The sequence below is a fragment of the Drosophila arizonae genome, chromosome 4 (assembly GCF_054131065.1).
Source record: "Drosophila arizonae isolate 15081-1271.41 chromosome 4, UAZ_ARI_1.0, whole genome shotgun sequence".
Lineage (NCBI taxonomy): Eukaryota > Metazoa > Arthropoda > Insecta > Diptera > Drosophilidae > Drosophila > Drosophila arizonae.
Window position 1 is genome coordinate 3398728 of NC_142924.1, and position 25719 is coordinate 3424446.

The window sequence follows — 25719 nt, forward strand, 5'->3', positions numbered from 1 at the left end:
AAACAAATGCAACAACAATAATAACATAAAGCCAACAAATAACTAAAATAACAACAGCTAGAGCCATTCAAGCTGCATTGTCGAAATGACTTTGGCGTTGCCTATGGCTAGCAATTAACTATTTGCGTTGAAAGAAATCAACGGAAGCCGTTTATTTGCTCAGCCTTAATTACATCAAACAATTACAGCCCCAAAAAAACATTGAAACAAATTTATATATACATATATATTTATTTATATATATATCTATGTATATATATGGTAAATAGTAGAGAGCAACCCCTTAAAAGCAGACAAGTCGCGTAGTTAAAATAACAATAACGAGCAGAGAAACAACTAAATGACACTGACTAACATTTTGGGGGAAAAAATTTTTCGTTCTTTTTTCTTTTTTTTTTCAATTTAGTTTTAATATGGGGACAAGCCCCATGCTTTTATTCAACAGACATAACTATAAACATTATACACATGTTTAAGTTAATTATATTGCAGCAACAAGATTAACTAGCAAATGACAAAACAAAATACGTTAGAAATCGACTTGCAGATATCCTGTAAAAAACATGTTAAGTAAATTATATACAAAATTTTATATAGGCTGATGATTATAAAATTTCTAATATGGATTATAAAGCTGTATGGTATGAGAGAGGCACAGCTCGATTTTTATAAGTTATCTAGATCAGTTCTCTTAATATTTGTTAATCCAAAGTTTTTTCGCTTCTAAATTAAGATTTAAGCGTTACACAGTTGAATAAAATTAGATCTAACCAATGGACATCAAATGAATGCGCTCTAACTTATATGATCTCTAACCAAAATATCTCGATTATATAGCTCTCAAACTTTTTCAGTTCTCATAGACAAGCTTTGCTCTATATTCAATTTACCAATATATTTCATATAACGCAACTTCTCCACCATACATTAACCTGCCGCATAGGGTATTTTAAGTGCAGCTTGACAGCTGGAAGACAATATTTGCTCACAAAGGTTTTTTTTTCTACTCATTGCTTTCCACAAATTACAATAAATTATTAAGCATGCCACGCGGCGCTGTATCATTATTTATATTCACGAATAGATTGCAGTTCCTCGTCGGCGTGCCGCATTTCCTTCATGTTTTTTTGTCAAGTCCATTTTTATTTACCTGCCTTTTTATACCCTGAACCCATTTTCAATGGGAAATCAGGGTATAATGGTTTTGTTGAAATGTATGTAACAGGGAGAAGGAGGCGTGGCAGACCCCACAAAGTATATATATTCTTGATCAGGGTGACGAGCTGAGTTGATTTGGCCCTGTCCGTCTGTCTGTCCGTCTGTCCGTCTGTCCGTCTGTCCGTATGTATGAACGCGTCGATTTCAGAAGATATAAGAGCTAGAGACTTCAAATTTTTTTTAAAATGTCCGTAATTACAGCGCGCATATCAAGTTTATCATTAAAATTCGATAACTCATCCCGATCTTTTTTTATCGATAAAAAACCTTATCGAAAACCAGTTATAAAATTATATCTTCTACACCTTTATTGCTAGAGTCTCCAAATTTTTAATGTATACTTATATGCAATTTATACAATTTCGGTTTTTGTTAAAATTTACCCCCCACCCTTAAATTCACCCCCTCACCCTCACTTTTGTAAAAAGCGTATTTCAAATACTAGAGACTTGTGCTTTGGCAATTACATGCATATCTATGTTATTATCATAATCTGAAAGTTTAATGAAGATCGTACGTCCACAAAAAAAGTTATTAAACAATTAAGTTCTCATAGTAAGCGCACACTGCAGCCCATGCGTGTTTATGCGTGGGTGCTTGTGCGTGTATGTGTGTGTGTATGTGTGTGTGTGTATGCGTTTGTGTGTGTATGCGTGTGTGTGTGTGTGTATGTGTGTCTGTATGCGTGTGTGTGTATGTATGCCTGTGTGTGCGTACGTGCCTGTGTGTGTGTGTGCGTGTTTCTTGTGTAAGCTGAAAGACGCGAAAAATTATTGAAATATCTATTGCTCCAAGGGTTCAGGGGATCTCGTAGTCGAGCAGTCTCGACTAGAGCTTTCTTACTTGTTTTATTATTGTATTAAATATTGTATTTGCGCTGTCTGGCGCGCATTTGGCTTAAATATTTCGTGTCAAACAGACATTTGACATAAATTTTATGTTTGCATTTAAATACGAACAAACACAGATATATAAATGTGATCAGGCAGGCAACAAGGCATTTATATATAAAGATAACAAAAAAAAAATTGAAACGAAAAAATAAATACTATAAAATATTTAAAGAAATTGCGACACGATAAACAAAAATGAGTAAACCTTTAATACGTTAAGCACAAACATGACAGGCTTCAAAAGTGGATAAAATGCTATTTTCAATGAAACAGAATTAGAAGAATTTCTTATGTGATCCTTTCTGATCCTTCACACTTCTTCGCACTTATCGATTCTATATTTAAATTGGTTGAATTTTTTTAACTTATTTTACAGTCCCCTTCGAAATAGATTATAATAATATACAGTGCTTGCAACAGTTATTGCCCAACTGCTTAACTGCTTTCCACCCTCAGCCTTAACTTAATTTATGATCAGCTTTTGCATTTGCATTTACGTGCATATCATATACACATATATACATTACATATATACGTATATATTTCAACTAATGTATATTGAGTGGCTTCAACAGTGTATGCTAAAAATAAATTTCCTTTAACAGCGTCTGCACATTTCTAAGCTAAACCGAGAACGGGCAAAAAAAAAAAAATGTTTCGCAACTGTGGCGACTGCGGCAATGGCTGCATATAAATTATTAGCACTCATAAATATGCCATAATGTCATTTATTATATACGTTATATATATATATATATATATAACTTTATATATATATATAATATATATATATTTCTTTGGTTGTGGTTTGACTCTCTCGCCCGCATGGGGAAAAACGCAGAAAACTTTTATTGCCAAGTTTAATGAAAAATTATAAAAGGCGACGGCGCTGGCATCGACTGTGACGTCGACTGCGACTGCCACGTCTTCTGTCTGCGCGCTTAATATTCAAATTCAAATACTCGCCGCATAGTTCACCTTGCGGCCCTGCCGCTGCTGCTGCTGCTGGTGCCACGCCCACTTCGGTAATGTCTCGACCCTTCTGTGTGCCCTCAGCTGAACTCAACTGCTTTGTCTGCCCCCCATTTTGTAGTGGGTATTATTTAAATTATAAATTATTGAATATTTGCGCGCATTGTCGTAGCCAAGCGCCAGCCCCCCATTTTATATATATATATAAATTTATATATATATAAGTATTAATATTAGATGTTGCCAACATTGCAAAATTTCTCATTGTTAGACGATGGGTGCCGAAATTAATAGGCTGTAAAAGTCGATACTTTTGATACTCTTCCCATAAAACGAAATTAATTTTTCTTTTAACTTAGTTTTATTATTATTATTACGATTTTATTTTTATTTTTTTAATTTAATATAAACATTATTTCTCATCGATAACTCTTCATGTCCGTTTTTTGTATATTTATATATATTATTATTTGTTTTTTTTTTTTTTTTTTTTTTTTTTTTTTTTTTAAATTTAAAATTTATGATTTATATTTTAGTGACGCTTTCTCATAGATTCCTCTTCATGTCTGTTTGCTGCTCCTTTATTTCCCTTTTCCTTTATATTTCCTCGCAAATTTGCATTATTTATTTTTTGCGTCTAGGGTATTTTGGCTTCGTTGCAGTCACGTTTTCTTATTTTATTTTCATATTTATTTCGTCGTATTTTTATTTTTTTTCTCCTTTTCATATTTAAATAATAAATTAAGCCCAGGCAACAAGCAGGACTCCGCATTGTGAGTGCTGCGTACGGTGTCGTACTTTTGGACTACGCGGTCGGTCGGTGGGTCGGGCGGTTGGGTGGTAGCTGCTATACTCGTATCTGTATAATCAGGGGTTGATTTCTGTGTTTTTATGTATTTGCATTATTAATAAATTCCTTGCTATATAATTTTTCTCTCACTGTGTGTGTGTGTGTGTATTTTTTAAGCCTGGCCAGGCGTTCGCTTTCGCATTCGCGTCCACATTTCGCTTTTTATATTTATTTTATAAATTGCATAAATTGATGAAATATGAGGCCTTGGCCCAGAGTGCGGGGGCGGAGGGCGGAAGGCGGGGGGAGAGTGAATCGAAGCTAGTAGTGGGGGCTGCTTTGTGTCTGCTCTTGTTGCATCTGGACAATGTTTTGTTTGGACACTCAAGCTTTTCACTTTTAATTAAAAAGCAATGACACTGGCTGCGTTTGTATGTGGCGATGGTGTCGTTAGTGATTGTGGTGGTGTTTTATTTTATTTTATTTTTTTTTTTTTTTTTGGGGTGGTGGCATAATCAAAAGTGGAAATTGACATAAATTGATTTTATCGCTGCAGATTTAATGACAACGAAACACTTGCACTCCCCGCGCTGCCTTCTGTCCTCTACCCTCTACTCACTAGCCAATGCAATTTTTGTAATGAAAATGTTTAAACGCATAAAAATCGCCAGTGCCAATGGCCAAGAGAGTCGCGTCGAGTCGAATCGAGCCGGGCCGAGTCGAGCCAGGCCGTGTCCTGCTTGGGCCAAGGATTTTTATGCACTGCTGTCGCATTTTCGCGTTTACATTGTAAACTGGCTGACAAGCCAGTGGAATGACGGCAGCAGGAGGCAGGGGCTATAGGGCGCGCCCAAACGGAAACGGGCCAGCCCTGAGTCATAGCTACGCGACTTGCACTTGGACTTGGGCCTGGGCTTGTCTGCCGGTAGGTGGCTGAGTCCTTAAAATGTCAGTTGCTGCACATGTATGTACGAATGTGTGCCTGTGAGTGTGTTTGTGTGTGTGCAGTTGGCAAAAACGCAAATATTTTATTGCGTTTCAGACTTGAGTAGTTCTGTTGTAAATTTTACTGTTTTACGGCTCTTGAATTGTGCTTACCTTCCAATGGCTATGGTGGCCAAGCAAGTCGGCGACATGAACATGACTGCATTCTATATAAGAATGTATATATTTGGTAGTGTAGACCTAATCAAGTGTTATGCTGCCATTCACTTAACCAAACTGTTCTCATAGCTTACAAAAATTCTATCTCATTCTATCTCTAGGGAGATTGCTGAAGCATTTATCATTTTCAAGCATAAATTCGTATACTTTTTCCTAGATATAGTCAGCTTTTCTATTTGCTGATCATAAATCACCAAAACAAATTGTTCGTGTTATGAACAGATCATTCATTGATCATCAGTCAGTCAAAAAAATATAGATTATAGACAATAATAATAATGAACATACATAGATTCAACATACACCATATTCAATCAGCATCAATCATGCAAACAGTTCGTCAATCTGCATAAACTGATTTGAATATATATAATTCTAAAGTAACAATCAAATATCTACTAATACAAACTGACCTCTGCCCTGATGACCATTCAATCAATCATTTAGTCAGTCTATCAATTAAGAAACAAGAGTTTAAGTTAGATTTCGACATACAGCATTACCACAAACAGCGCATGCAAATATCTTAAATAAATGCATGCAATAATTACGTACAATTGGCAAAGTTAAATCTAGTTAAATGCTTAAAGTGGCATTGGCTAAGCTAAGCTGTCATTTAATCAGCACTTAAATGTAATCTTATCACATATCATTATCATTTACAGTTAGAGGCTCAAATGTTTTGTGCTTGTTGCAAGCTTTATTGATTCAATTAAGCGTTCGAATTATTTCACATGATAATTATAAGAAACAATGGCATTTCTTACATTGCAACCATCATCATCCCATCAGTAAGTAATGTGTGTTTATGTGTGTGCCAAAATTCACATTAAATTGAACATCCACACACACACACACACACATGCGCGCACAGACACACACATACATGCACAGTTGCGTGTAATAATCGACACGTGCATGGCACATAAATATTGAAGACATTTTAAAGTTTAATACGGCACTTAGGCACGAATTAGCATACAAAGTGAATTAATTACGAGTGTTATACAATTAAGTAAATTTCATTATATTGAATTTTTAAAATTGTTTCACTGCACCGAACGTAATTGGAAACACAAATATGTATAATTACCCACACACACATGCACACACACACAACACTTACATGCACATTTGTACAATTATAGATATAAATGTTACGCACACAACACGCACTTTTGTCTCTGTTGACTTGCTACAAATAAATACTTCCATTGAGGTCGCAATGTCATCAAATATATATATAAATATGTGCGCATATAAAAACAAATGTCTAAAAAAAACGAAGAATAAATTTTATATTAACTTGTTCTGTAAGTTGCTTCAATTTTAGAAATAAACTAAATAATGATAATAAAAAATAAAGACATAATAAAGACATTAAGTACCGGATATATGGAAATTAAGTTCCTTATGAAACCATTCAAGTACAAAAGTGAAATATAAATATAGAAATCTTTAGTATTCACTATATTTGAGATCATCCTTTAATCTATATATCATTGCTGATTTTTCATATCAACGACCGCTTCTTTTGTAATTCACATATATAATTTATCTTATCGCCTAATGCGACTTATTATATCCCTATTTTTTACCACTAACTTCTACGCACTGGGCACACATTAAAATTTATTTGTATATAATTAGAAATAAGACAGTTGGAATTTTCTTTTTCCCATTTGCTTCTTCTACAATTCACTAGCCGCCACGCCCCCTATAAATTATGTATTATAATTAATATGCCGTCGTCGGCATTTTGTCTTTTTATTTGACATTTTACTGTGCTAGGTACTTATAATTATATTTATTTTGAATTTAAGCGCATTTTAAATCCCAAGTAGACGACGAAAGCCAGCTACAACAACAATAACAACAACAACAACAGCAATGATGGGGCAATTTAGATGACAAAATTATATATTTAGTGCTTCTGCCTACTCTACCTCTCTTGGACGCCCTTTTGTACCGCTGGCGCCCCACTCCTCGCCCCACAGCCCCCCATCCCAACGAATCGAAGCGACCTCGACTGGAAAACCGTTGCGCTGTCTCTTTTTCTATGTATTGTAAATGTAATCAAAAATATCGATCGGTTTTATGCAAATTGACTGCGCGTTGCCCAACACCCAATGCTCTATAGCCCCCCAACCTTGCCTCTCCCCGCCTCCCTGTCGTCTTGTCTTGTCCCGTTTTTATTATAATTTTTTTCTATTTCTATTTATGCTATAATTTAGCAAGAAAATGGCGACGAAATCATAAAATTACATTATAATAAGCAACTACGCGGGCGACCTGATTGTGAATGCTGTACTAGCAGTTACCCTGGCATTTGGCATTGCTAAATTTTCTATGCTCGCCTTGAGCGGAAGGGTTGGAAAATGCTATTAGATCGGTGGTCGATCTGTAGGGAGGTGCTCTGACAGATTTATGGAAGTTTCTCAACTTGTAAGGGCATGGCTGAAAAATATATGAATAGTGATTTCAGAATCGATAAGAATTAATTTTATAGAAATACATTTATCATATTTATATGATGTTATATATATTTATATATATTTATCGTAATTAATATATATATATATATATATATATATATATATATATATATATATATATATATATATATATATATATATATATATATATATTTTTTTTTTTTTAGTTTTAAATGTGATTCCTATACTTTTCTTATTCTCTACAATTATTTTCAAAGCCCAATTCATTTAGATTTCACTTAACGAGCTCCTACTGTCCTTATTTAGTCAAACTGCTTGACGTTCGTTCCATAGAGATTTTGTTTCACTCTCGTCGACTTTTTTTGCTTCACAATTAAATTGCATTTATTGTTGTTGTTGCCAGGGTGGCCGCGTTTTACAATTTAATATTTTTTTTTTTTTTTTTGCCTTGGTCACCTTTGCAGTGGCTTTGTTCTGGCTGCTTCTATTATTGTTGTTGTTAGCTTGGCTGCATTTCTAGTTGATTGGAATTCAATTAATTTTATTTGCTTTACTCTGCAATTTCCTTAGCATTTTTTTATTATGCTTGTATTTATTGGCACACACACACACAGAAAGACCGCAGAAACTACAGTTAAATTGACTCCCTTTTTTTTGTTGCCCTTCGCATTGTTCAGCGGGTAGTTTTTATTTTTGCTTTGCATTTGTCGCCAATTTAGTAAATAATAAAAAAAAGTGGAATAGAAGTCACTCTTCGCAGTTCGCAGTTCGCACTTAGCTGCGGCTCCCCTTCTTCATCTGCTTCTGCTTCTTCCTTTGTTATTGTCGCCGCTGCCGCTGCTGTTGCTTTTTTGCGGATACTTTGTGGCTGGGTCAGTGTTCAGCATTTGTTTGCACTGACTTATTGCAAGCGTGAATTAGTTGCGGCCCGCCCAAGCAGCTAGCGCATTGATTTGACTGCAGCGCATGCGGCGTATACGTAATCTCTATTACTCACTCCGACAACGACAATATTTAATTGTATTTCATTTATAACAATTTGTGTAAGGAATAAAACAGAAAACTAAAAAAGGGTTTAACTGGCTGCCAACTAAGGCTGAAAGGCTGAATAGAAATAAGAAAGTATACCTAAGAATATTTTTTCCTATGGTTATTTGAGCACCCTAGAAATTTAAGAACTGAGAAAATTTCATGAATTATATTTTCCATTTTGAAAAATATCAAAGTTATAGCTTTAAGAACTTGAGCTTATTAACTTATTATATAACTGTTTCATAATACTAATTCGACTGTTTTTGTACCTCAAACAGCGCTCAAAGCCGTTAACAAATGCGCTAAGCCCACTTGTAGAGTGTTTTAGTTAACAATGGTTAGTCTGGTTAGTCTGGTTAGCCTGGTTAGCCAGGGCTCAGGCCCAGTGCTCATATATATGTATAGCGAGGGCCAACTGTGTCCTCGGCCATAAAAGTAAATTAATTTAGTTGAAAGCTGTAAAGTTAAAGCGTTTGTTCACAGCTTTATACTTTAGTCTGGCGTTTTTTTCGCCACACTTCTTGACTCGTTGGAGAATGACGCCACGACCGTGGCCATGGCTGTAGCTGTGGCTGTGGCATAGATTTTTTTTATATTTTTATGCTGGCAGTTGATTTAAACTTTTGTTTAACGCCGTGTCATATGACATAGCAAAGGCGTTAAGCTATGATATTGTTGCATACGAGAGAAAGAGAGAGAGAGAGATTGTCGAATGTTGTGTGCACGTGTGCCGCAGGAAGCGAACAATTAAGTGTCATTAAGTCTCTAACATAATTTGCATAAATAAACACAAGTAAAAACTGTATAAATATAAATGTATATAAGTTTCTAAATATATATATATATATCTATACAATATAATTGCTGTTGTGATTTTAATCACATGTGAAAAAAGCTAGCACATTTTATTGTTTAGTTTTCAAAGCAAATAAATTACATTTGCATATAAATAAATTTCAACAAAAACTTACAAAAAATACAACAAAATATGCCAAGTCAAAGGCATAGATGCATTTAAAAGTCCAATTCATGGCAACCCAGACGAAATTGTTAAAAAAACAAAAATAATATAGCACTAACTACTAATAACAATTTCCGGCGCATAATGCAAATGACTTTTCTCAACTACAACAACAACAATATAAAACAACTTTTCTTTGCATTGACTTACGAGGCCTTTTGTCAGCGCAAACAAAAATAATTGCATACAAAATGTGTGTGCGATTTATTTGAGAAATAACTACAGCAGCAAAAAATTGTAATGAAATTAAAGCAACAACAACAACAACAACATCAGCAGCAGCAGCAGAGGCAGCAGCAGTTGCAGTTGCATCACATCCTCAGTTTTGCTAAGTAGAAATTATAATGCAACAATAAAAAGACAACAAAAGACCGAACGAGCGAACGAATGAGTGAAGCATTACACAAAAAATAATAATAAATAAATATGCAACTGCAGGAACAACAACAAGAGCAGCAGCAGCCACATTTGCTCCATTCAAGAGTGAACGACTAGAAGATGCCTTGTTTAGAGATCTTAGGCTTGTATATGAGCTTCGAATCAGCCCACTATGCAATTCCCATGAATTCAATAGAGGCGAAAACACAACTAGTATAGGAAGAGAGAGAGAGAGAGAGAGAGAGAGAGAGAGAGGAGAGAGAGAGAGAGTTAGAAATAAAGCGACTGAGACAAAGATGATGATTGAACGAGAGATAGAGCAACATAAGGAAGGAAGAGTAGGATCATACAAAGAGAAAAACGGTATGGAAATGAAAGCGTAGAGATGGAGTGGGACAAGGAGGACGAGTGAAACTGAAAACCGAATTCAAAGAGAAGGAAAGAAAAGAGGGGAGCAAAAGCAAGTAAGAGGCCAGCGAATGATAAATTATTATGAAGACAAGAATCAGCTCTAATCATTCTCAACAATCAGATAAATATTGTGATAATACCCCTCTTAGTTATATAGTAGATATACAGGGTATAGAAACAAGAGAGACCTCAACACTCGGTTAGCAACAATGATGATTATGATGATGACGATGACGAATGTTGCAGCTCGATTGCCGCCTCCTCTGCTATAATTACGACAGTGGGGCAAGAGCGGTAGATCGAGAGGAGAGCAGACAGGTTGGGGAGCTCAAGCAGCAGCAGCAGCAGACAACAAAACAGCAGCAAGTATTACACATATAATTTAAATTTAGTTTAATTGTTATTCTCCGGTGCACAAGCGAGCAACTGTTGCTGCTTGCAATTTGCTGCTGCTGATGGCAACAAGAAATAAAAAAAAAAAAAAAACAAATAAAAAAATATGTACTTAAAATAAAAAAGACAAAACTACATGACAATTGCAATTCAAAATGAAAATGAAAATGAAAACATACAAATGCTAATTAGCTCGCGTACCACATGCGAAAAATTAAATAGGTGCAATTAAACATCCGCTAAATAATCAAATTTTCAAATGTCGACAAATGCTAGGGCGGCATTGCATGGGAGAGGGGTGAGGCGGAAAACAATTAGGCGCACAAGACGCAGCAGACAGTGCCAGCAATAAATTTACGTATACTCACACCGACAACACAAGTAATTTATATATATAAAGAAATATGCTTAAACATTTCAATTGAACTCAATTTTAAATTTTTGAAGAAAATATTTTAAAGAAAGAATATATTATTAGCCTAATAAATCAACAAAGATATATGTATATTTCAAATTAAAAAATTTTATTTATGCGCACAAAAATATATTTATGTTTAGACATATTTCATATTTGACAGTGGTCATATTTATTTATAATTAAACTGAATCGTAGAAAATTTTAAATGAATTATATGTACCGACCGCAGCAAATTCAGCTGTTATAAATATTTATATTTATGTACATATTTTCTTTATAAAATTGGATTTAGAAGATGCTCAAACCGAATATCTGATATTCGAATATATATAATCTTCATTATATTCAAAAATTCTTTATAAATATTCAGCTCTTTTTGCATAAAATTTATGAAAGGAGACAACAAGCACGTAGCTTATTATGACATATGCCACAGCTGTGCTGCATAAAAAGTGATAGAGAGTATTCAAGCATGAACGAAGGAGTATGGGCAGGAGAGAGTTTTCAAAATACCCTGTACTCTGCAGACAAATTTTTACAAAGAAACTTAAAAGTTCAGTAAGCAGATTCAGGGGATTTTCAAACAGAGTTTCAAGTGGTGAACGACTTTATATCTTGATTTATCATAGACCTAGAACTACAAGGTTTACATATAAAATATTTCACTTATACAGTCACAAGATATTTGAATGCTATTTCAGCTATAATTAGACTATTTTCTAAGACTTTTGTATACCCTATAAATTAAAGTATTTTAGCTGATAATCAATAGTCGAGAAACGAATGGCTCTTTCCTCATTTACATTCTAGCCTGCCTCGTTTACACATTATTTGCGTAGTATTTTATAGACAAGCGTGTTTATTAGCTTGTCATAACTATTGTATTAGTTTTTGAAAAGGGCTTTTATACAAACTATGTAATTTACACACACACACACACAAAGAGAAAGAGACAGAGAGATATAAGAATGTGAACCGGATAAACTCTAGTGAATCAGTCGTAAAAATTCTAACGTTAGCAACAATGTTGCCAAGACCCATTCAAGAGCCAAGTGCAGCAGCCAGCGCAATAAAATTTACAACCACTGTGGGTGGTGCCAATGCTGCTGCTGGTGGTGCGGCCTGTGGGGCATCCAGCTCTGGGCAGGTGCAGTTGCAGCCGTAAAAGCCGTCTGCCATATAAAGTGCAACGCCTTCTAGCCATAAAAATGTAGACAGCAGCGTATTTTGTTTTGGCCATTTTATTTATTTAACTTGAGCACGCTAATAATATATATAACAACAATATATATATATATATTCATATCAATGTATATGTCTTTATATATATTTTTATATTTATTTAATCAACTTTGTTGCCGGCTGCCAAATTGCATTATTTGTATCGAACGCTTTGCCCCGCTTCAAATTTGATTAAGCAGCCCACTCGACGGTTCAAAAGAACTCTCGGCTCGACACGCCCACTCAGCATTTGGGCGTCAGGCGAAGAGGCGTGGCTATATGGGCGTACTCTTGAAGAAGTCATCGATACTTTTGCGCAATCAGCGCAATTTCTTGCGACGTCACAGAATGAAAATCAGCCGCAGCCGAGGCTGAAAATCAAATTTAATATTATTATTATGATTCACTTGTGCCTGCCTTTCCTGGCAAGGACTGCCAAGGACTTCCCAGCTCCCAGCTCTCACTTGCTTGCAGACGCTCTGGCGGTGATTGACTTGACTCGACGCGACTTGAGACTCAGTCATGTGCGCTTGCCAAGTGTATGAAAAGGGGTGTCATCCTCATACCTAATATCTGCCACGGCATTTGCCACCGCCTCTTGCCACCGACACGCCCACACGCCCATATGGCGAACTAACTAGGGTGGTGTCTCGGGCGTGTTGCATTACACTTGATTATATATTCCAACATATTCACGGCTCAATAGATCGACCAGAGCAGTCGTCATGGCCGGGGCGGCACTTTGTTTCTGTCGCTGTATGCGTAAGTCTGTGTGTATGTGTGTCGATTTCCTGTGCGAAGGCTCAATGTTATTTTGATACCCTGCACTCATTGAAAGACAATTATATAGGGTATACCGACAGAGAGCAGTGAATTGACTGCAATTGATTATTATTCAAGTATTGAGTATTCTATATATACCTTGTCGCATTGGGTATATAAAAAAAACAATGATAAAAGATTATAATAATCTATTAGAGCAATCTCTTCATCTATGTTGATCCATTCTTCATCCATTTAAGAACTCATCCAGCGTATATCGTAGTTCATGCCAGCCCATCTTTAATAAACTCATTCAGTATTTTTTTATGCTACGTATGAAAATAATAAGTGAAAATATGCATGTTTGGTTTTAGCGCACAATTGCGCACGTAAGCCCCCTTTAAAAGCAGAGCTAGGACGAGGGCGACGGCGTGTATTGTCGAGGCAGGCCAGGGCTGGGTATCTGACTTTCGATTTTGTAACGCCTTGTGGTTAGAGTTGTACTCCGTTGGAAAAGGAATAAAATGGAGGCGTGCTGCACGACTGTGCATTACTTATGGAGCTCCACGTTTTCTGGGGTGTGAATCGCAACTTTTTACAATTTTACAAATATTAATAAAATTTCCAACTTTAGTGGCCCACGATCCAAGCTAATTTACGATAATTTGTTGCCATAATTAACAGCTAGAAAATGTGGAGCAATCAATGTACATTTCACATTTTGCCAGGCGACTCGTAAAAACCCATTTGCCAAACATAAATCAAAAGTCTGTGCGACGACGACGGCGACAAAACGTCAAAGTCCCCAGCAGTTAATAAGCACCACAACCAAAGGCCACCAAGGCACAAAAGCAGGAAAATGCTAAAGAAAGAAAAAACACTTAGCCAAGAACTTGCAACGAGAATTGTGTGTGTGTGTGTGTGTGTGTGTGTGTGTGTGTGTGGTATAGGTAAAAAGTGACACATTTTGTAGCCAAGGAACTAAGCTCAGTCAAAAGAAGTATGACTAAAAATGAAATGAAGTTCATGACAAAAAATGTCTACAAAAGCACAGTTAGAACATAAATTAGCGAAATAAATGTATTATATAATCTACAAAAACCAAAAAAAAAAAATCTGCGATTTTAAAAAGGAATTTTCTGCCATTTAGTCATTAGATTTGCCAAATAAGAAAACTTGATCTAATAAAATGAATAAACCAGAACAAACAGCAAGAATTACAACCAACTCGGATCTATTAAGCAGAACAATCAGAGTTATTCATAATAGGATTTTATAGCTGATTGGATGAAGTAGCTAAACAAACCCATATGCTTGCCTTGCATGCACACATTCTATAGGCAAGGCTTTTTAATTAATCCAAGCTCTATCTATCCACATATATGTGTATATATATATATATATGTATGTAAAGCCAACAATATGAAGAACTCATAAAGCAAATCTTACATCTGCATACATGATGTATCACCATACTGACTTTTAATGCAAATATCAAACATCAACACATTGTTTTCAAACGGGCTACATACAAACATATCAGGGCAAGGCCGATGCAAAATGAAAACTGTAAAACATTTTCCACTTGCAGCTGTGTCGACAACGTTTTCCCATTGCTAGTGGATGAGTGTGTGTTTGTGGGTGAGTGCGCGTGTGTGTGTGTGTGTGTGTGTTGGATTTTTACATTTTTAGATTTTAACATTTTATATTGCACGTCATTACAGACAATTAAATGCAAAGTAGTTTCCTGCACTTGCTTTTCCAAGCGAGCGTCCAGCTCCTCCATCTGCCACCCCCGCACCCCACCACAGACCCCCACCCCTATTTCCCCTGTTGCCACAACAGACGCCCACGTCAAACGGACAATGCAAAAAAAAAAAAAGGAAAAAGTTGAGAAGTTAAATGCCGACACATCGTGGTGTGTAGCAACAACAACAACAACAACAACAACGACGACAACTACAGCAACAACAACAATATGAAGGCATTCATTCATATGTGGCACAACAAACAGCAACAGCAACAGCACACCGAGTGATTATTGCCGCAACAGAGCACATAACACATGTTGTTGTAGTTTTTTCGTGTTGTTACTGTTTTTATGCCCAGCACCCAGTGGAAAAATGTATGAGGAACGGGTAGATTAACAAAGGGGAAAGATGTAAAGGATAGGAGAGAGCTATTATAATAGTTGCATGTATATATATGAAATAAATGTATATAATTTATATAATTTTTATATATGAATATGATTCACTTACAGATAAATATATCATAGATACTGTCGTAAAGCTGAGAGCATGAGGCTAAGCAGAATGCCAATCACACTCTCTCAGTATAGTTATTTTTATAGAGCATTCCCAGGCTTTCACAATAAATCAAAGGGTATCTACGTAGTCAACCACTCTACGTGAGTTCTCTTACTTGATTTTTTATGGTGCTTCCTCAGCTGGCGCTTTGCAGTTTTTGTTACTGCTACGAACGGCATATATAACTATATATATATGGTATATAGTAAAACCCGTATGCAGATAAGTATCAGAGGGAGCGGAGGCATTGGAGCACATTTGAAGCTGGCAATTGCTGGCCGCAAGCGCCGCTTTCTTTAGACTCTCTTTCTCTCTCCCCGTGTCTCTCGCTCTCTCTCTGCTTCTCTTTGTCCGCTTTGCTCTACGCAATTCACTTTGGCCTACCTACTACTTCCGCCACACAGCCGCTTGAATGAGACTGCAATTTATGCCACTTGCCACTTGCCGCAGCTCACCGCTTGCCACTTGCGACAACATTGCCACTTTATTATTATAATACAAAACAAAAAGCAAAAAAAAAAAAAAAAAAAAAACAATAAAAAACTTTTAGTTGTTATTTTACTTAGTAAATGGTGTTGCGGCTGCGGCTGCCGCTGCCGTTGCAGCTAAAAACTAGTGCAGATTTCCTGCATTTTCTTCAATTTGATGTCTTAACGGTTCAGCGATTGTTTGAATTTTGCATTAGAATTAATGTTATTTTAAGGTCAAAGTGTAGAGGCGATTTAAGATAAATAATAGTTCAGCTAAATATTTTCTCTTGATGAGTTTTTGAATCAGAGTCGAAAAGTAGAAGAACTGAACAATGTTCTATAGAATAATTAGCTGATAATCAGCTAAACTTCTAATCATCATAATTTCAACAAATTCTACCACTAATCATCATTTAACTCGCTCAATCAAACTTCCTCATGCAACTCTTCTCAATTATTAATAAACTAATTTCATGCCAAATCCAAACTAATCTAATCAAAGGCAATTTTAATCATAGGCTTATTAGTCAACTAACAAATTGATGTATAATGAAAACTTTTAAATCACACACAAATTTGTGCGCCTAAAAATTTACTTAATCAAAAATCCGTAAACAATTTCAATTAATTACACTTCAAAATGCTTAACAAATTGCATTAAAATCTGCCACAATCGTTGATAAATTGCCTTAATATAAAATCCATGCAAAATCAAAGCTCAGCTAAAAACAAAAAACAATTGAGAGAGCAATTAGCTAAATGCGTGCAAAAAAAAAAAAAAAAAAAAAAAAAAAAAAAAAAAAAAAACACATTAGATAACACAAAAATTAATAAAGTATGCACCAAAAAAAAAAAAGCTAAATAAAACAAAAAACAAACTAGAAACATGCAACAAATTATGTTTGCGCATTTGACAAATTGACACGCAAAAAAACATTAAAAATGCATAACATAAAACACGATTTGGCTGAGAGGCAAACAACAACAAAAAATATAATTTAACAGCTAAATAAATGGTTTGTTCTGCATATGTGTGTGTTGGTGTGTGTGTAATTGTGTTTGTGGTGAATGAAGTGTCGGCGCAGTAAATCAACAAATTAAAATATTGCATTTGAGCCACAAAAAAAAAAATCCAGAGAGAAAAAGCTTATACAAATGCGCGCAACAAGTGTCCAAATGTTTGTGTGTGTGAGAGTTCGTGTGTGTATGTGTGTGGGTGTCAATGGCAAAGGTCCGGCAACATGTTGCGCTTGTGCTGAAAAGCCACAAAAACCCGGAAACCACAAATAATTGTGGCTGAAACAACAAAAGCAACAACAGCAGCTCTGTTGTTGTTGTTGTTGTTGCTATTATTATAGTTGTTGTTGGTGTTGTAGTTGTTGTTGCATTGCGTAACACTTGACTAGGCCCGACACAAAATACGCACGCACACACATTTGGCAAAAATATGCCCCCGAAATCAACGCAAACAGATTTTACCAAGCCAGCAGCAAAACGAAGAAAGTAACAGCAGCAGCAGCAGCAGCAGTTGCTACGGCAGCAACCGAAAAGAGCCGCAAGTTTAAGTAGCTGGGGTTGGGCGTGATTGGGGAACGTGGCTGAGGAAACGGAAAAAGGAAAATCAGCAGACGGCAGTCAGCAGCAGCAGCAGCAGCTCCAGCTTTAGCTGTAGCTATGCTTGTTCTTGTCTGCTTGCCTGGCACAACTTACAGTCGCACAAACACACGCAAAATCACAAATTGTTCCTGACTGTGTGTGTGTGGCTGGCAGCAACAAGCTGGCCAAGTACACACACACACACACACTCACTCCAAAAAGTATTCTACGTGCTGTCTACTCAACTGTCTCGCTTTCGCTTCTTCTCCCACTTACTCTTTTTCTGTCTCTCTCACTCACTTTGCTGCTGTCGCCTTGGCTTGTAGCTCAAGGTCAAGTACAAGCCACCCCCCCAAAAAAAAAGCGAAAAATAAACCAGAAAATCCGAGAGCAAATGCCGCAAACTGCTGTGGCAGACGCACAGCCCGGCCCAAAGACTTGCCCAAATAAAAAAAAAAAAAAGACTGGAAAAAAAGTCAACACCCAACCCTTAACCCACACTCAAAGCTAGCCCACAAAAAAAAGTAAATGAAGACTTAAAGTTGTGCTCAGCTAGTAGATACCCTGTATGGGTCTATATTGAAAGTCGGAATACTATATCTGATCTTTTTATATCTGCCTATCTCATCACTACTCATGATAATCAGATATCTTTATAACTGTTTATTTTATCCCTACTCATTACCCATTAGTGGTTTCTTCGCTGTTTATTTCTACCTTTTTCATACACTTCTTTTAACCCATCATACCCTCTTTCAACCAGTGCTAATGGCCATCTTAGCCACCCCCATGGCCCGCCCTGTTGGCATCCTTAGGCGGCACTTTGCCAAACATTTTTCGTTTACGTTTACTTTCTGCCACTTGTCTCTAATGTAGCAACTTGCCCCTTGCCACAGCACACCCTCTTTTCCTTAACAGTTCTTTTTTTTTTTTTGGTTTTTTGTTTTTTGGGCGTGTTGACATGATGTTTTCATGGATATTTTTGCGCTTTTATTGTCTGTGATTTTGCCACCCGAAAAAAAACGTGAAAAATAAAAATAAAAAGGAGCTGTCAGTCTCGGCTTTGCCCTTTGCTCCGGCGGCTCCTTTTCGTTTTTGTTTGTGTGGTTACTGCTACTTGTTGCGCCTCTGTTGGCTGCCAGCTTTAAAAGTCAAGTGAGCGCAAAAGTGGCAGCCAGCATAACTGGCCGCTGCACAAAAGGAGAGAACGGCAGCTGGGGCAACTGGCAAGCAGCAAGGACATTTGCATGTGGCTGAGACACTGCAGCAGCCATAGCACCAGCAGCAGCTGAGGCAACAGACTGCCTGATAAGCACACACACACACACATATATATATATATATATACTTATATGTATATATATATACTTGCACAGACTTGAGCAACAGCCAGCGGGCAACATTTTCCATTGCATACTTTTGCGGGCGCACATTTGTGGCACATTCGCCTGGGCAACCAGAAACAGCAAACCAGCCAAGGCAGCAGCTGTAGCTGTGCGTGCGGGTGCGACTGTGTGGTGTGCGTGCGTGTCTGTGTGTCTGTGTGTGTCTGAGTTGTGCTGCTGCTGTGCTCAAGTGTGCGCTTAAGTGTGCGGTTTCATGGCTAGTTAAGCGTCTGTTTCAAGCACCGCAACAACAATTTTCTAGGCATGACCGCCCGAAGACAACAACAGCAAAACTTAAGACCAAATATGCAATTCGAAGAGGTTAATATATAGATAAATATTACATAAAGGGATTATAGAACCAACTAACAGGCTTCATTTAACTTACCTTTAAGCATTTGCCGCCTCTGATGTCAAATATATCAAAATTTTCCTTTTTCACTTATCACTTTCACTTAAAAAAAAACTGTAAATAAATTAAGAAAAAAGTATTTAAATTAATATTCACAAAGGAAAATTAAATTAGATCAAAATTAGTAAAACAAAAATACAAGACTACAAACTAACATAGACTTTAATTAAAATTGCCTTTATTATAGTTCTTGAAATATTTTTCTATTATTTTAATATTCTTTTGACAATCTCTTTTGATCAATAATGAACTTTTCATGCTTCGCAACTTTTGTTTAAAGCTTTCAAGCCAAGATGTGAGGGGCATAACAAGAAACTCGACATTTTAATCAGGCAAATGTATATACTATACACATATCTATATCTATATCTATATTTAAGATATGCATACATATGCTAAAAAGTATGTGCCATGCATTATGCTTTTGTATCAATGATAATTATTTGCCTGATGTTGTTGTTGTTGCTTATGCCGTTTGTTGTTGTCCTCGCTGGCTGCACACACAAAAGGAATCAAACAAAACTTTGTGCCTTTGTCTAACAAAACAGGTGTGAGGGGGTCTCTGTATGTGTGTGTGTATGTCAAATTAAAAGTGTGAAGCAGATGTGGCAGCAAGACAAAGGTGCCAAAAGGTTGATGTCTGTTGCCACCTTCATACCCCGTCTCGACTTTTTTTTTAATATACTTGTAGCTAACGCGCGAGCGAGCTTTTCCCTTTACTTTTGTTCAGCAACAACAAACACATCCACACACACACACACACAGGCAAAACTTATGCATATGAAACAAAAGCGGGCGCAAAATAATAATCATGAGCACGGATATGTATAAGACACTCCTAACACTCAGCAAGAATAAAATCGGAAAATAAAAGAAAAATGAACAGAATATATTCGAAGAGAAATTTGAAAAGAAAAGTCGGAGCAAAAAAATACGCTGAATATTAAATGAAAATTGAAACGGTAAGAAAATCTGTGCATAAGTATTCATTGTATATGCTGTCTTGATTTTAAATAAAAAACGAATATGAATTTAAGTAACAAGCTCTACATTTTCACAAATTTATATAAATTTATATACAATAAATTTTTAATTTAAAAAATTTGTTCTTCCTTAAATACCCAATTTTTGCTTTCGTAAATTTGCTGTAACAATAAAATGATTTTTTTAAGTATTAAAACTTAATTGGATTTTAGTTGCACATTTATCAATTTTTTTTTTTTTTTTATAGTATTAATTTGAATTTTAGAATGATAAAAAAAAATGTATTCCAATTAATCAATTTTTTTTTTTTTTTTTTTTTTTTTAATCATTGCAATTATAAACATTTGCAAACACACGTTTAAGTTTAATCAACTCTCATCTCGCTTTAATTGTTATTTATTATTAATTTGAAATTGTATTGGTAAAACGCATTAAAAGCATATTGCTGTTAACAGTTATTAGAATGGACAGTGACATCAACAAAAGTTGGCTACAAAATAAACAAATTATATTATAGACAAGCTCAACTAAAAACTAACCAGAAACATAACCAGAACCAGAACCAGAACCCCGCTAGAGAGGTAGTTAGAAATGAAATGCCATCAATTTATTGTAAATTAGTTGGCCAATAACTGATTTATGTTTTTTTCCAACAATGCAGAGAGAGGTGTGTGAGTGTGTGTTGGAGTGTGTGTTTGTAGTTTGGCTCTGCTGTGTGTTGCGGCTGTTCAATATTTTATTAATCGTATGTTATCAATCAAATGCCAACAAGCAGAGCGACGCACATAATAGACGGTTTAAGCTGGAAGGAGACAGGCAAACACACACACACACATACACACACACATTAGCTGGCACACATGGCGTATGCGTAATGCGCAAATCAAAATCACTAATTTGGAGCCACAGGACGATTCGCCGGACTTGGCAGGAGTCGGACATGCGGCTACTTAGCCACGCAAATTCGATTTGTATGCCTGAGTTTGTCTACAGGCTTTGCCACACACTCAAGATGGTGGCACAAAGCGCCTTTGAGCCAGCAGAAAGGACAGCACGGGCCAGACAGCGGCAGCGGCGCAGGATGCAAGCCAAACGCAAGCAGGATGCAGGCAGGCAGGCAATAGGTTGTACGCTGCAGGTTGACAACCATTTGTAGCTCCTGCTGCTCCTGCTGCTGCTGCTGCTGCTGCTTGTTGCTGCTATTGCAGTTGCCATTGCTGATGCTGCGTGGGGTTGCGGCTAGTGTCAGTTATTAACGCAATTAATTCAATCATTATTGAATCATGCAATGCGCAAATGCAAAACACGATAATCAGCGCACAGATAATGCTAATGATAATTATGATGATAATGATAATGTGGATGCTACTTGTGCTGCTTCATTATCGTGTGTCTCGCTGTGTCTCGTCCCTTGTGTGTGTTTGTCCTGCTGCATGCCAATGCACATATTTGTCATGTCAAATCGCAACCAAAGTGTTACGTCAAAATCGACCACGCTCCCGAGCCCCTCCCTCTTAAAACGACCCACTCAACTGCCGCCTACGCGCCCGCCTATCATTTGGCAACATTTTCATTAAATATGCCCAAAGTGAAGTTACCCATTCCCAGTGACAGTTTATCAAATGCATTGCACAGAGCCCTAACTCGCTGCTCTCTCTCCCTCTCTCTCTCTCTCTCTCTCTCCTTCTACAAATCACTCTCTTCTCTCTGTCTCTCTCTACCTCTCAATCGGCTCATTTTATCCACTGGCTGTTGGGGCACATAACACAAATTAACTCTGAAATTGTTTTACTCATATCAAGGACAAAAAATTTAATAACTAGCGCAGGCACACAAACACAAGATATTTCTCATTCTCTTTTAAATATGGCTTTAGAAATTGACTCTTTCGCAATCATGCTTAAACTTTTGCAAAGAAATCTATGTCTAAAGTTTTTCAGTTCTTAATTTTAGACATGATATGTATTATTAATTTTTTGATAAATATATATTTTATTTATTATACATATATAATATTTCTTTTAAAAAATTCTTAAAAATTTCTTTCTTAGTCAAGTTACTTCTCTAGAGTTGGGAGTTCTATTCTAGAGTTAAAGGACTCTTAAGTCTTATAAGTGACAGCCTAAATGTAGGCAATTTTTGCCACTACAAAAACACACCAATACAGACACACACACCCACACAGTTACATGCCTCTCCGATACTCACAATCAACTATGTCTCGTTACGCCTCCCTTGGCTAACCCATACTATTAATATTTTATGGAATTTTTAAATAGCATATTTTGACACTCGCACAAAAATGCAAAAAACGTGCAACATTTGACGCCGAAAGCGACGCAACTCGAATGGGGCACGTTGCAGTTCGTTGCCTTGCGCAGTTATTATTTGTGTTATTTTGCAATAATTGCATTCCACAATAAGGCAGGCAGGCGGCAATAAACATAGGTATTCCAACACACACCCACACACACACAAATATCTGTGTATACACACATATTTTTTACAGACTCAACTTGCAGCAGGGCAATGGCAATTACTCATGCTGGAAATCAATTTGTTGTTTACATAATTGTAAAAAATGTTTTTCAATAAACAAATTATTTGATTATTATGGCCGCCAATTAAAAAACAGAAGCGAAAAAAACACCAAGCAGGATCTGAATATTACAATTGTATTGAGCTGGCAACAGCAGCAGCAGATGCCGAAACAGCGCCAACAACAGCAACAGCATCAATTGCTGTTGCTCTTGCAACAACAGAAATAAAGATCAAGCGACAATTGTGGCACGCAAACAGATGCTGTTGCAGTTGCAACTGTGGCATTCTGACCGCCAACTGGCAGGATAAAAGCGGTTGTTGCTGCTGCTACTGTTGCCGTTGTTGTTGTTGTTGTTGTTGCTTTTGTGCTCCGGTAAATGCTGCCAGTCGCTTTTGAGCCCCCAACTCCAATACGCTTCTTTTTTTTTTTTGTGTCGGATGTGCGAGGCGCTGCGACGCGTTGCGGCTTGAAATATTTAATTGCCTTGTATTGCGGTTGAATGCGACGCGTATTAAAAATATTTACCCACAAGCGACATACACACACCCACAAATACCCACACACACACACACACACACACACACACACACGCAGTCAGACAGCTGCTCATCCAGTTGAAACTGAGGTGTCTGAGTGTTTGCGTTTTTCACACCATTGTTGAGACCATTGTCAATGCTTCAACTCGATTCGTTCAATAAAGCCCATGCAGCATGCAGACCAAAAGATATTTACGTTGTTTTCTCTTGGCCGCAGAAAACTTTGAAGAATTTTCAACAAATGAGAAGGCAGGCAATACAAAACTGCCTTTAAGTATATTGGGATATTGCAGTAGCAAATTTAGTTCGTATAGGTAAAGTTGGATTGTTAAAGGGATTGTTAAAAGGCATGCAGAATACTTTGAGATATAGGATAAGAAAATTATCCTATGATAGAGGCAAGAAGACAATCAAATTGATCAAACTCAGCGCACTACGTTCTCTAGAGAATCGCTATTATATAAAATCTGTATCTCTGTACATTATTATACTTGACATCGAAGAGCTTTCTAGTGCCTGAGCTGGATTATTAAAAATAATTTGTTATCTCAAGAAATATCAGACAGCTATTTGTATACAAATATTACAGCTTTATTTGTCAGCTTTAAAGCGCCGATTTAACCGTCTTATTAAAATGTGGATCTCTCGCAAATGCAAAGTATTATTAACACACGCTGATAATTGCATTCCTTTTATTTATTTTTTCGGTTTTTTGCTTTTTCCTTTTCGATATACTTGAAATAATAAACCTAAATTTAAATTAATTGCCTTCTGCTGCATGCATATTTAATAAACTGCTTCCAGTTTGTTTTTATTTCGACTGTATTGTCTGTACAACACATTATAATAATATTGACTGGGCAGCCAACTAGCGCATGCAGTACGCCGAACGTACAAACAACACGTCATGTTGCTCATTATTTTTAAATCGAAGTTTAATTTTTATGAAGTCACGATTATGGAAATACGCCAAGCCAATAGCCGATATATATACTCCCCCTATCCGCCGCGCTTCCCTCTCATATATATGCTCCCCCTCACACTGACAGCGCCGCTGCTGCTATTAAATTATTTTCATTCGGGTTGTTGTTGTATTTTTTTACAGACCGTTAATATTGAATTTTAATTTGTAAGCCTTGCCAGGTCAAACTGTTTGTGTCCCTGTGTATGTGTCTGAGTGTGTGTGTGTATGTGTGTCTTTGAGCTGTGACAGATTGCGCGGCGTATATCTCTGCCTACGCCGCTTGAGCCCCGCGGCCACGCCAGCCAGTACAACAGTAAGTTGTCAATTAAATTTGGCCAGCCGCATCAAGCTGAGCCTCAGTCGCAGCCACTACCGCTGCCTACGTCGCAGTCAACGCAGCCGCCGCTGCTGCTGCTGCTGCTGCTGCTGCTGGTCAGGCGTCACTCCGATCGGACCGCTTGCTTAATTTATATGTATCGTCCATGTAATTGTCAATATGCCAATAAGCTCTGTGCGGCTCTATATAAATATATATATACATATATATCTGCATATATATATAAATAAAAATTAAGAGAGGTAAATGCAAATGGAAGAGTTCGTTCCGTTCCGTTCCGATAGATTGAATGGTTTGTTTGTTGCGACTTTATTGAATGCAGACAAATCAATTGGAAAACTCAGATGGATGCCGCCTCAGGGCTGAACACACTGCACAACTAAATGACAGTTGCTATGCGAGGTAATATAAGGTAGGCTGATTCATTGATTGACTCCGACTTACTGGAGCAGGCGTAGAGATAAGATAAGATGTTATATTAACTGTTTGTCTGAGGCTTGATTGACAGATTGATGTGTATGCAAAAGTAAACAGAAATTGTTTTGACATCTACAAAAGTTTCGATGGATTAAACGATGAACAGACTTATGATATACGTTAAAACTAAAACTAACGAACTGATTGATGATTGATGCGGAGACTAATATATCGATTACATAATAATTTTTTCTCTATATTAATTAATTGACTAATTGATAATAAAAGAGAATATAAATAATAAATATTAATGTTTATATGGAGTTGTAGGATCTATGTATGCCACACTGTAACCAGAGCCTTGCTTGAGCTTCACAAGGAAATTTCATTTTTGCGCTTGCTTTCAATCCCTGAATTATTTTAACCTTTTACGCAGCCCTGACAGATGTTGCAATAACAACAACAACAACAACAACAGCAACAACAACGATAATAATAATAAGTTACGCATACGCAACGTGTTGGACGTAAGTAGCTCAAAAGTGTTAAGGATTCAATTAAAGCGATACAAACACACACACTCACGAACACACACATATACACACAGACACATAAACATACAGATTGAGAGATGGGAA

The 25719-nt window shown here is 36.7% G+C and overlaps 1 protein-coding gene and 2 long non-coding RNA genes across 6 annotated transcripts in view; 1 reads left to right on the plus strand and 2 right to left on the minus strand.

Annotated features, from left to right (window-relative positions):
• bab1 (bric a brac 1) overlaps positions 1-25719 on the plus strand; it is an 80266-nt gene that overhangs the window by 38677 nt on the left and 15870 nt on the right. The gene's annotated exons all lie outside the window — the stretch shown is intronic.
• Positions 1-25719, minus strand: part of LOC149268987 (uncharacterized) — a 41653-nt gene that overhangs the window by 4396 nt on the left and 11538 nt on the right. Inside the window, exon 2 of the long non-coding RNA XR_016269865.1 lies at positions 19278-19355. This is a non-coding gene — a long non-coding RNA (uncharacterized LOC149268987). The remainder of the gene's footprint in view (positions 1-19277; positions 19356-25719) is intronic.
• Positions 3661-5185, minus strand: LOC149268988 (uncharacterized). Its single transcript, XR_016269864.1, has 2 exons — positions 4024-5185; positions 3661-3964 (listed from the first exon to the last, which is right to left on the minus strand). It is a non-coding gene; the product is annotated as an uncharacterized LOC149268988 (long non-coding RNA).